At 41.7% G+C, this 13,257-nt stretch overlaps 1 protein-coding gene and 1 long non-coding RNA gene across 7 annotated transcripts in view; one reads left to right on the forward strand and one right to left on the reverse strand.

The window, feature by feature from the left end:
* Positions 1-13,257, forward strand: part of LOC134809668 (protein FRG1B-like) — a 39,211-nt gene that overhangs the window by 18,059 nt on the left and 7,895 nt on the right. Inside the window, exons 5-7 of one of the 6 annotated variants that reach the window (XR_010155943.1) lie at positions 7,520-7,687; positions 7,960-8,081; positions 8,741-9,111. The exons of 1 other annotated variant lie outside the window; for it this stretch is intronic. The gene's annotated coding sequence lies outside the window, so the exon portion shown is untranslated. Of the gene's footprint in view, positions 1-7,519; positions 9,112-13,257 lie in introns of those variants that run through there. 4 more of the 6 variants (XR_010155944.1, XM_063807682.1, XM_063807683.1 and 1 more) reach the window with 4 other exon arrangements.
* LOC112207528 (uncharacterized) overlaps positions 1-13,257 on the reverse strand; it is a 160,926-nt gene that overhangs the window by 3,848 nt on the left and 143,821 nt on the right. The gene's annotated exons all lie outside the window — the stretch shown is intronic.

Raw genomic sequence — 13,257 nt, forward strand, 5'->3', positions numbered from 1 at the left:
TAGGCAATACCATTCAGGACATAGGCATGCGCAAGGACTTCATGTCTAAAACACCAAAAGCAATGGCAACAAAAGCCAAAATTGACAAATGGGATCTAATTAAACTAAAGGGCTTCTGCACAGCAAAAGAAACTACCATCAGAGTGAACAGGCAACCTGCAGAATGGGAGAAAATTTTCACAACCTACTCATCTGACAAAGGGCTAATATCCAGAATCTACAATGAACTCAAATAAATTTACAAGAAAAAAACAGACAACCCCATCAAAAGGTGGGCAAAGGATATGAACAGACACTTCTCAAAAGAAGACATTTATGCAGCCAAAAAACACATGAAAAAATGCTCATCATCACTGGCCATCAGAGAAATGCAAATCAAAACCACAATGAGATATCGTCTCACACGGGTTAAAATGGCGATCATTAAAAAGTCAGGAAACAACAGGTGCTGGAGAGGATGTGGAGAAATAGGAAAACTTTTACACTGTTGGTGGGACTGTAAACGTGTTCAACCATTGTGGAAGTCAGTGTGGCAATTCGTCAGGGATTTAGAGCTAGAAATACCATTTGACCCAGCCATCCCATTACTGGGTATATACCCAAAGGACTATAAATCATGCTGCTATAAAGACACACGCACACGTATGTTTATTGCGGCACTATTCACAATAGCAAAGACTTGGAACCAACCCAAATGTCCAACAATGATAGACTGGATTAAGAAAATGTGGCACATATGCACCATGGAATTCTATGCAGGAGAAAAAAATGAAGAGTTCATGTCCTTTGTAGGGACATGGATGAAACTGGAAAGCATCATTCTCAGCAAACTATCGCAAGGACAAAAAACCAAACACCACATGTTCTCACTCATAGGTGGGAATTGAACAATGAGAACACATGGACACAGGAAGGGGAACATCACACACTGGGGACTGTTTTAGGGTGGGGGGAGTGGGGAGGGATTGCATTAGGCGATATAAACCTAATGCTAGATGACGAGTTAATGGGTGCAGGACACCAGCATGGCACATGTATACATATGTAACTAACCTGCACATTGTGCACATGTACCCTAAACCTTAAAGTATAATAAAAAAAAAAAAGAAAAAGAAAAAGAAACAACAGATGCTGGAAAGGCTGTGGAGAAATAAACACTTTTACACTGTTGGTAGGAATGTTAATTAGTTCAATCATTGTGGAAGACAGTTTGGCAATTCTGCAAGGATCTAGAACCAGAAATCCCATTTGACCCAGAAATCCCATTACTGGGTATATATCCAAAGGACTATAAATCATTCTAGTATAAAGATGCATGCAAGCGTATGTTTATAGCAGCACTATTCCCATTAGCAAAAACATGGAATCAATCCCAATGCCCATCAGTGATAGACTGGATAAAGAAAATGTGGTACATACACGCCATGGAGTACTATGCAGCCATAAAAAGGAATGAGATCATGTCTTTTGCAGGGACATGAATGAATCTGGAAACCATCATCTTCAGCAAACTAATACAGGAACAGAAGACCAAACACCACATGTTCTCACTCATAAGTGGGAGCTGAATAATGAGAACACCTGGACACAGGGAGGGGAACAACACACACTGGGGCCTGTCATTGGGGACGGGGAGGAAGAGCATCAGGAAGAGCTAACGCATGTGGGGCTTAATACCTAGGCACCTAGGCTGTGGGTTGATAGGTACAGCAAATCATCACAGTGCACGTTTACCTACGTAACAAACCTGCATGTCCTGCACATTTATCCTGGAACTTAAAATTTTTAAAAATAAAAAGAAAACAAGAGTACTGAAAACTGGCTCACAGTTCCACAGCCTGTACAGCAAGCATGATGCTGACATCTGCTCAGCTTCTGGGGAGGCCTCAGGACACTTAACAATCATGGTGGAAGGGAAAGCAGGAGCAGGAGGAAGAGAGAGAGGGGGAAGGTCCTACACACTTTAAACAACAAGATCTCATGAGAACTCTATCACAAGAGCAGCGCTAGGGGGATTATGCTTAACCATTAGAAACTGCTCCCATGGACCAGCCACCTCGCAGCAGGCCCCATCTCCGACAGTGGGAACCACTGGAGGCTGCTCCTGTGGACCAGCCACCTTCCAGCAGGCCCCGTCTCCAACACTTGGAACCACTGGAAACTGCTCCCATGGACCAGCCACCTCCCAGCAGGCCCCATCTCCGACACTGGGGATTACATTTCTATAGAAGTTTCCAATAATTTTGGAACACATATTAATAACATATTTATAAAAATATAGTCCAAAGTAGCCCAAACATCATTCACTCTTCTATTTGAAAGTTTTCCCTCTATTCTAATGTCACAATCTCCAGCGTTATTAATCAGAATCCTGCATTTAAGGGCATCTGTTAAATTTTATAGCTGATTATAAAACCATCATTTAAAGAGGACCAAAATGAGACAATTGTCTGTGGATGACAAAAACATTAAGGGCAGCCACAGTTAAAGACATGAACAACAGCCTTTAAAGTAGAATTTGCTGTAGAGCCTATTATGAGGGAAATATTTCTAGTTATTACCTCTTTTATTCTAAACCATGGAAAAAGGACCTATCAAATAAAGTCCTTCTAGAAGAGTGAAGGGCTCCTGGCAATGTTCTCTTTAATCCGTGATGTGGGATAAGGGGAGTTTTTACTGATTATGAGGCAATGTATATACCACTAAAGTTTCAACACCCCAAAAGGAAAAAAAAGGGGGGGAGGGAAGTCCTGGAAGAACCAGATGGGGCCGTAGCAGAAGATGATTTCAATCCACTGACCCCTGAATTGTGGGCTGGTTGTGCTGCATCGCTCTGTGACTTATGATTCTGCCACAAAAAAGATCTAATTCCCAGGGTTATAGGAAAAGACACCTGTGGTACTCCTGAGGCAGAGAGAAGGGAGAAATCCAAACCTGACTTAAGTCTAGGGTTCTTAAACCACACAATCTGCTCACAAGGAGGACCTTAACTCTGAAGATACCGATTTGGGGCTGTTTCAAAAAAGAAATTATAAATATGAGTGGGAAAGAGAACAACCTTCCCAATATCCAGTGGCAAAAAAATGAGAGAGAGGGAAGAAAGGAAGGAGGGAAGGAAGGAGAGAGGGAAGAAAGGAGGGAAGGAAGGAGAGAGGGAAGAAAAGAGGGAAGGAAGGAGAGAGGGAAGGAAGGAAGTAGGGAGGGAGGGAGGGATGGAAGAAAGGAAGGAAGGAAAGAGGGAAGGAAGGAATGAAGGAAGGAAAGAGAGAAGGAGGGCAGGAAGGAAGGAAAGAAGGAAGGAGAGAGGGAAGTAAGGAGGGAAGGAAGAAAAGGAAATAGGGAAGGAAGGAGGGAAGGAATGAAGGAAGGAAAGATGGAAGGAAGGAAGCAGGGAAGGAAGGAAGGAAGGAAGGGAAGGAACTTGGATATGCACAAAAACAAAATTTAAATTAAAACGGAATTCTATCAGCTGACCTAATTGGAAATGTACTATTTTCTAAAATAACCTATACAGTCCAAAGGTAAAAGGGTGCTGATTGGTATTTGTAACTCTCCAGCATGTATTCGAATCAATTTTAACATCTGCTGAAGTCTACCAATTGGCATACCTTCACAAACTTAACCAATACTGGAGCTCAAACTTTGTTATACCTGAGATTTCACTAAATTTAAACATTGCATCCCCTAATCCTAGCAGAGTAACTGCATATAGAATACAGGACACATAGTTATGCCTCACATTTGTTACCTTGACTAAATTTACCGTAGTCATAGAAGCCTTTGTCCATAGGTGACCTGGATGCTCTGACCCTATGAGTAACAAATTGATATTAAATCATTTGAACTTACACATTGACTTCACCAAATGTAACCTTACAGAACTCCCTCTCCTGTTTTTTTTAAATTTGATTTATTTTTAATTTTTCATTTTTTTTAGAGATGGGGTCTTGCTCCATTACCCAGGCTGAATGAAGTGCGGTGGCACAATCATAGCTCACTGCTGCCTTGGACTCCTGGGCTCAAGCAATCCTCCCAGTTTCGCCTTCCAAGTAGCTGGGATTACAGGCATGTACCAGCACAGCCAATTAAAAAAATTATAGAAGTGGAGTCTTGCTATGTTGCCTAGGCTGGTCTCTAACTTCTGGCCTCAAGAAATCCTCCCCTGCCTCGGTCTCCCAAAGTGCTGGGATTACAGGTGTGAGCCATCGTGCCTAGCCTCCCCATCTTGATAAATTATCAAATATGATCCAACATAAATTACAACATGACTTCAAATAAATAAAACTTATTATATAAGACCTAATTAATTAGTGAAGGGGTGATAATCCTCATTGCTTCAACGTTTAGCAGTAGAATCTGGCCTGTTCTTAAACCTGCAAATAATAAATGGTGTTTCACAGTGGATTACTGTAATGTGACTGCAGTGCTCCCATCCATTCAGGCCCTCGTACCCAATGCCTAATATTGTGGTTAATTTTTTTTTATTTCAATAGGTTTTTGGGGAATATGATGGTTTTCTTTTTATTTCAATAGGTTTTGGGGAAACAGGTGGTTTTTGGTTACAGGACCAAGTTGTTTAGTGGCGATTTCTGAGATTTGTGGTGTACCCATCACCCAAGCAGTGTACACTGTACCCGTTGTGTAGTGTTTTATCCCTCACTGCACCCACCCCACCACTCCCAAGCTTTCCCTGAGTCCCCAAAGACTATTGTATCATTCTTATGCCTTTGCATCCTCATAGCTTAGCTCTCACTTATGAATGAGAACATACAATGTTTGGTTTTCCATTCCTAAGTTGCTTCACTTAGAATAATGGTGTCCAGTTTCATCCAGGTTGCTGTGAATGCATTATTTCATTCCATCTTATGGCTGAGTAGTATTCCATGTGGTAAATATTTATACCACATTTTCTTTATCCACTTACTGATTGATGGGCATTTAGGCTGGTTTCAAATTCTTCTAACTGCATATTGTGCTGCTATAAACATGCGTGTGAAAGTATCTTTTTCATATAATGACTTATTTTCCTCTGAGTAGATACCCAGGAGTGGAATTACTGGATCAAATGATAGATCTGCTTTTACTTCTTTGGAAATCTCCTCACTGTTTTCCATAGCTGTTGTACTAGTTCACATTCCCTCCAAAAAGTGTAAAAGTGTTCCCTTCTTAACACACCCATGCCAACATCTATTAGTTTTTGATTTTTTGATTATGACCATTCTTACAGGAGTGAAGGGGTATCATATTGTATTGTGGTTTTGATTTGCATTTCCCTGATAATTAGTTATGCTGAGCATTTTTTCATGTTTGTTGGCCAGTTGCTTATCTTCTTTTGAGAATTGTTTTTTCATGTCCATAGCCCACTTTTTGATGGGATATTTTTCTTCCTGGTTTGTTTGAGTTCCTTGCAGATTCTGGGTGTTAGTCCTTTAATCAGAAGTACAGATTGCGAAGATTTTCTCCCACTCTGTAGGTTATCTGTTTACTCTGCTATTTCTCTTACTGCGCAGAAGCCTTTTAGTTTAATTAAGTCTCATCTATTTATCTTTGTTTTAGTTGCATTTGCTTTTTGGGTTATTGGTCATGAAGTCTTTGCCTAAGCCAGTGTCTAGAAGGTTTTTTCCAATGTCGTCTTCTAGAATTTTTATGGTTTCAGGTATTAGATTTAAGTCCTTGATCCATCTTGAGTTGATTTTCGAATAGGGTGAGAAATGAGCATTCACTTTCATTCTTCTATGTGTGGCTTGCCATTTATCTCAGCACCATTTGTTGAATAGGGTATTCTTTCTCTGCTTTATGTTTTTGTTTGTTTTGTTGAAGATTAGATGACTGTAAGTATTTGGCTTTATTTCTGTGTTCTCTATGATGTTCCATTGATCTTTATGGCTATTTTTATGCCAGTACCATGCTGTTTTGGTGACTATGGCCTTCTAGTATAGTTTGAAGTCGGCTTCTAGATTTGTTATTTTTGCTTAGTCTTGCTTTGGCTATACAGACTCTTTTTTGGTTCTAGGCTTTTACTACCTTAAGGTATTTCCCTTCTATGTCTTTTTTAGTTCCGTGTGAATTTTTGTAGTTCTGTGAAGACTGATGTTGGTACTTTAATGGGGATTACATTGAGTTTGTAGATTGCTTTTGGCAGTATGGTATTTTCACAATATTGATTTTACCCATCCGTGAGCATGGGATATGTTTCCATTTCTTTGTATCTATGATTTCTATCAGCAGTGTTTTGTAGTTTTCCTTGTAGAGGTCTTTTGTCTCTTTGGTTAAGTATTCCGGATATAATTAAGATTTTGTCTGCAAAGATTGCATGCAATTGACAATTATAGGAATATACTATTATAATTATAGGAATTATAATATTCCTAAGGTTTTTATTGCAACTATTGTAAAAGGGGGTGAGTTTTTTATTTAATTCTCAGCTTGTTCACTATTACTGTATAGCAGAGCCACTGACTTGTGTACATTAATTTTTTATCCTGAAACTTTGCTGAATTCATTTACCAGTTCTAGTAGCTTTTGGGATGAGTCTTTAGGGTTTTCTAGGTATACGATCATGTCATCAGCAAAGAGTGACAGTTCGACTTTCTCTTTACCGATTTGGATGCCCTTTATTTCTCTTATCTGATTGCTCTGGCGAGGACTTCTAGTACTATGTTGAATAGAACTGGTGAAAGTTGACATCATTGTCTTGTTCCAGTTTCAGGGGGAATGCTTTCAACTTTTCCCCATTCCATATAATGTTGGCTGTGTGTTTGTCATATATGGCTTTTATTATCTTAAGATATGTCCCTTCGATGTTGATTTTGCTAAGGGTTTTAATCATAAAGGGATTCTGGATTTTGTCAAATGCTTTTTCTATGTCAATTTTGCTGAGGGTTTTAGGCATAAAGGGATGATGGATTTTGTCAAATCCTTTTTCTGCATGTATTGAGAGGATCATGTGATTTTTGTTTTTAATTCTGTTTATATGGTGTATCACATTTATTGACTTGCAGATGTTTAACCATCCTGCATCCCTGGTTTCTCTTCAGATCGTATACCTCTTTCACCTTATGATGGTTAATTTTATTTGCCAAGTTGGGTTGCCTAGATATTTGGTTAAACTCCCTGGATGTGTCTGTGAGGGTGTTCCTTGATGAGACGAACATTTGAATATGTAGACTTAGTAAAGTAATTGCCCTCCCCAGTGTGAGTGGGCCTCATCCAATCCATTAAAACCCAAATAAAACACAAGGGTAGAGGAAGAGAGAATTCACTCTCTTTGATGATTTCAGAGCTGAGACGTAGATCTTCTCTCGACTTTGAAGTCAGACGTGGACTGTAACTTATGCCATCAGCTTTCCTGGTTCTCAGGACTTTAGGCTTGGACTGGAACTCCAACATTGGCAGTCCTGGTTCTCCAGCTTGCTGACTGCAGGTCCTGGGACTTCTTAGCCTCCATAACCACATGAGCCAATCCCTTATAATAAACCTATATATATTCATGCAACTGATAAATATTTTGTTGTTACAGATTTGGCTACCATGTTCTTCTGGTGCCTATTTTAACAGAGTCTCAGTCATAGCCTTCCTTCGTCTCTGAAGGGACCAGGCGACCCACGGAGTGCCTCGGCAGCCTTGTCATTACATGCAATCTTCACAGACAAGATCTCACTGCAACCACCTTTCTACAGGAGCACAGGTGTGACATTGTACTGATGACATCATTCTCAGAGAAAATTCATTTTACACACTAAGGACACACAGACACAAGGAGGCTTACACAAAGGGAATGGACCTTTCCCAACACAGTAGTGCAAGGCCCTGCCACTTTGCTTCAATTCCTGAAATTTCCTTGGTAAATATGGGGCTGCCCTATTCCTGAGACTTTCAAAAAATAATTATTCATCCTCTCAGCATCCACAATGTTAATACAAGCCTAATATTCTTTAATTTGTGTTTTGTTTTTTGGAGGTACAGTCTTGCTCTGTCACCCAGGCTGGCATGAAGTGGCATGGTTTCAACTCACTGCAGCCTCGACCTCCTGAGCTCAAGCAGTTCTCCCATCTCAGCCTTCCAAGTAGCTAGGACTTCAGGTGTGTGCCATGACACTCAGCTAATTTTGTTTATATTTTTGTAGAGAAAAGGTCTCGCTATGTTACCCAGGCTGGTCTGAAACTCCTGGGGTGAAGCGATCCTCTTGCCTCTGCCTCCCAAAGTTCTGGGATTACAGGTGTGAGCCACTGTGCCCAGCCCTTTAATTCTTTACTTGGGGTTCAGGTGACAATATATTTCTTATTTACAAATCTTACTTAATCTCACGGATGCTGTCATTGGCAAACTGACCCACCTTGAATGAAGCCTCCTCCAAGTCTGGAATCTGTCCGAATTTAAATTAGCAGGTGTTCCTATGAATTCCCTCAGAGAACACACTGTGGATGATTTAGCAACCTCTTCCTATGCCTCCTGAAGTATCTGGGTTGCATATGGTGGCCATAAGTAGTCCATGGGCTTCTGATGTAAAAAACAAACCTGCCCCTTTTGACCCTGTTCTGTACAGCATCAGGGCAGCGATTGCTGACCACATGCTGGACCCTCTGGAAACAGAGGGCTCTGCATCCATGTCCACGAGGCTTCATGTCCATCTGGCCATCAGGCCTTGGGAAGCAGCACCCCACAGCCTTGGCACAGCTGCAGAGACCTCCTTGCATCAGGATGGAGTCAAACCTGGACCCCCTGCCATTCTCATCTGCAGGAAACACTGGCCTCCTTCATCCTTAGTCTGTGTTGCTGGAAGTCACCCGTCTCCGAGGCCCCTTGGGATCGACTGAGTGACCAGCAGTGAAGTTCGTCCACCTCCTGAATGGATGCCATCATCTGACGTGATGGAGCTCAGTGGGATGCTGCTGCCTTCCCTCGCTTAGCTAGGATGTCCCTGATAAAGGATGACACCAAAGCCTCAGCACGACTGGCCAAACTTGAGGTGGTCATCTCAGCACTGATGCTGGGCCAACAATTAGCCCCATTTGTACATTTTTACAAATTTTTGGCAATTGCCAAGAATTCTCCACCTTCCCTCCCCATTGAATTAAAGAAACTTCTTGCCTCATGGATACTCAGAATACAGTCAAGGTAACAGATGCCTTTTTTTTTTTAACCAAGGACACAGTACGGATCTCACAGGGACACTCCTTATCCCCTGCAGAGAGTTCCAGACACTACTGATGGTGACCAAGGCAACATTTCATCAGAAAACACAGTGCTAGGCTTGTGAAAGTGTCCAGTAGGGCTTCTACTGCCCCTATAGGCTGCAGGCAGCTGCTTTAGTTGAGAGATAGACTGAGCTCCTCAAAGAATCCCTATTTAAGTTACGAAGCAGCGAGTGGACGCCCTGCTGGGTTCCACTGTTGCCACAGGCTTTGATTACTCTTAAGTTCATGCTTCTTAGGAAATTGCACTTTTTACACCAATGCTACACAGTTCCCTCAGTTGCCTTTACTGGACATCAAGGAGTTCACATTTTTGACAACCATTCAGTCCTGGACTGTCCAAGGGGTGGAGGTAGCTCCGTACAGGAAGCTGCCTGCTGCGTGTGGATCAGTAATATCAGACTTGCCCAACAACTCACTGGAGACATGAAAACCAATGCATGGGGGATGCATGACGTCACCCAAATATTTATGAACACGCTTGTGCTGCCAGAGACCCCAGATCTCTAAACCAATGCATGGGGAATGCATGATGTCACCCAAATATTTATGAACAGGCTTGTGCTGCCAGAGACCCCAGATCACTTTTCCTGCCTCCTGCTAAATAAATGGGGGCAGTAGATTTGCATCGGTTTCCACATTACATTACTCATAACTGTGGCCTTCCTAATTTCTCATATCCCTAAGCACTTATTACAATGTCTCAGCAGCTTTCTCTCAGCCTCTCAAAATATTAGTCATCATGAAAATAAATGTCTGATGTTAAAGCATCAGGGGTCAATTGTATTGTGACACCTAAAATTTCATGCAGCACCCCACCATGTTCTCAGCCTAATGGCTTTCATGGCCCCACCAGACTGCAAAACTCTGAATTAGTCAAGCACATCCCTGAAGGGACCAGGGGTTACTCCACCCTCTGATTTCTATCAAGCCTGCCTCCCACACCCTCTGTTCCAGAGTGCAACCCTGGGTAGACCTGCATAAATGCAGTGTCATCCCCCTGGCTGAGTATGTTTGACGAGTAAATTACTGGGAATTTCATCTGCTCAGTGTTTGTTTTGTCTGCAGCCATTCCCAGAATTCTAGGCCAATGGGGTGAACAGGAAGGAACCCAAGTAGGAATTGCCTTTTTAAAAAAATCCCTTCCCACCCTCTTAATTATGTAATGCATGCATTTTTATAGCTTTTTTGCTCATTCCATTACCTGAGGTCAGCCACTGATATTTAACCCATCCTTAGCCTCGGAGGAGGGCAGAGGAGCACTGGTCATATTGATTTCCCTAGCGGTGACATGATTTCCTCCTGTGCCACTCAAATTCTCTCCTTCTTTAACTTGATGCTCAGTAGGTTGTGTTTCTCTCGTCTTTGCAGATTGTTAGGAAGATGAGAATCAGCTTTCATTTTTGATGTTGCCATAGAGAAGCCTCCATGGTAATGTTTATTTGCACAATCAACTTTTTCTTTTCCCCCAGAAATTGCAAATTCTTATGTGAGAGACAGCTTTCTGGAGTCTGCAAATATAGAGTATCGTCTCTCTTTTGATGGTAAATTTATTATATCCCCACCATCAATAAAATACTTACATATAATTTTGGCATGTCATATTGATTGCCAACTACACATAAGAACATTCCTTGATTTTAAATCTAGACTAATTATGAAAATTTGGGTAGTCACAAAAAATTATTGTGCACAAATTTATAGACCTTAGGATTAAATGAGTTACTATTAACTAATATTTATTGTGCAGTCAGTGTATGGCAGAAGCTTACTATCTACTATTTCATTTTATACTTAAAACAGTATTCTATGCAAAATGCTATAATTTCACCATGCCTCTAATTTGGACATGATAAAACTGGGTCTTGTAAAGTTTTCACCCCAGAGTTCTCTGCTTAGTAAGAAGTAGAAATAAGTTTAAACTTAAATTATCTGATTTCAGAGCCCATATAGTTAAATGCTCTAAATGCAGCTTCCCCTGGTGATGGTGACTATGAGAGCCTGTCACATATGATGTAGGACAGTGCTTCCCTGTAACATGCACAAGATTCCCGTGATGATGGTGACTATGACAGCCTGTCAGATACTATGTAGGACAGTGCTTCCCTTTAATATGCACAGGATTCCCGTGATGATGATGACTATGACAGCCTGTCACATATGATGTAGGACAGTGCTTCCCCGTAACATGCAGAGGATTCCCGTGATGACGGTGACTATGAGAGCCTGTCACATATGATGTAGGACAGTGCTTCCCCGTAACATGCAGGGGATTCCCGTGATGACGGTGACTATGAGAACCTGTCACATATGATGTAGGACAGTGCTTCCCTGTAACGTGGGCAAGATTCCCATGATGATGGTGACTATGAGAGCCTGTCAGATACTATGTAGAACAGTGCTTCCCTGTAACATGCACAAGATTCTTGTGATGATGGTGACTATTTGAGCCTGTCACATATGATGTAGGACAGTGCTTCCCTGTAACTTGCCCAAGATTCCCGTGATGATGGTGACAATGACAGCCTGTCAGATACTATGCAGAACAGTGCTTCCCTGTAACATGCAGAAGATTCCCGTGATGATGGTGACTATTTGAGCCTGTCACATATGATGTAGGACAGTGTTTCCCTGTAACATGCACAAGATTCCCGTGATGATGGTGAATATGACAGCCTGTCACATATGATGTAGGACAGTGCTTCCCTGTAACATGCAGAAGATTCCCGTGATGATGGTGACTATTTGAGCCTGTCACATATGATGTAGGACAGTGTTTCCCTGTAACATGCACAAGATTCCCGTGATGATGGTGAATATGACAGCCTGTCACATATGATGTAGGACAGTGCTTCCCTGTAACGTGTGCAAGATTCCCGTGATGATGGCGACTATGAGAGCCTGTCAGATACGATGTAGGACAGTGTTTCCCTGTAACATGCACAAGATTCACCCTGGCATCTTCTTATTAAAATGCAAACTCATGGACCACACTTTGACTAGCTAAGACAAGAGCATTTAAATGGATGTCCAGGTGACATTGCTAAGATCCTATTCTTCATGTGGGCACTGGCTCACCATATTAATGAAGCTTAGGACCTCCAGTCCCTGCTGGAAAAGAAATACAGATACATAGGATATGACTGTGCATATGGAATGTCTGTTGTGTTCTCGACATTGTACTAGACACTAGAGATAAAAAATCAAATATCCCTTGCCTCTTTCTGAAAGGAGCTTCCTACACAGTGGCTTCTGACTGCAGTGTATATTTTCTCTTCTGTCCTGGGTGGGTGAGCTCTATCTCAATGTTGGTAACTGAACACTGCCCAGTGGGTTTGATGGGGGAGATCACAGCTAGCTGCGCTCCCACATAGCTATGACCACAGCATACCTCGTGATGCCATTTCCCCCTTGTCAGAAGCCTCCCTCCAGTATCATACACGCTCCCCATGATTATAAATTCTTCCTCCTTCCACTAAATGTTCCTAAATCTTGCAAAGATAAAAACATAAACCACATTCTTGTCATATTAGTTATATATTAATGATGAAAGTTCCTTACTTTTCTTTCTTATTTTTTTGCGACGGAGTCTCGCTCTGTCCCCAGGCTGGAGTGCAATGGCGTGATCTCGGTTCCCTGCAAGCTCTGCCTCCCAGGTTCATGCCATTCTTCCGCCTCAGCCTTCCGAGTAGCTGGGACTACAGGCACCCACGACCACCCCTGGCTAATTTTTTTGTATTTTTAGTAGAGACGGGGTTTCACCATGTTATCCAGGATGGTCTTGATCTCCTGACCATGTGATCCGCAAGCCTCGGCCTCCCAAAGTGCTGGGATTACAGGCATGAGCCACCGCACCCAGCCCAAGTTCCTTATTTTTCATGTGTTTAATATTTTCTCCCAATTTATAGAATATATTGATTAAGAATAAATTTTAGCCATGCACATCTTTTACAAACTTCATGATATACTTTGCTATATTTAAATTTCTTATACTCTTATAAAATGTGTGTTCTGATCTCACGTTGGCTTCCATTTCTTCCCTCTGGCTTCTATAAGTTTAGGC

The sequence above is a fragment of the Pan troglodytes genome, chromosome 23, assembly GCF_028858775.2.
Source record: "Pan troglodytes isolate AG18354 chromosome 23, NHGRI_mPanTro3-v2.0_pri, whole genome shotgun sequence".
Lineage (NCBI taxonomy): Eukaryota > Metazoa > Chordata > Mammalia > Primates > Hominidae > Pan > Pan troglodytes.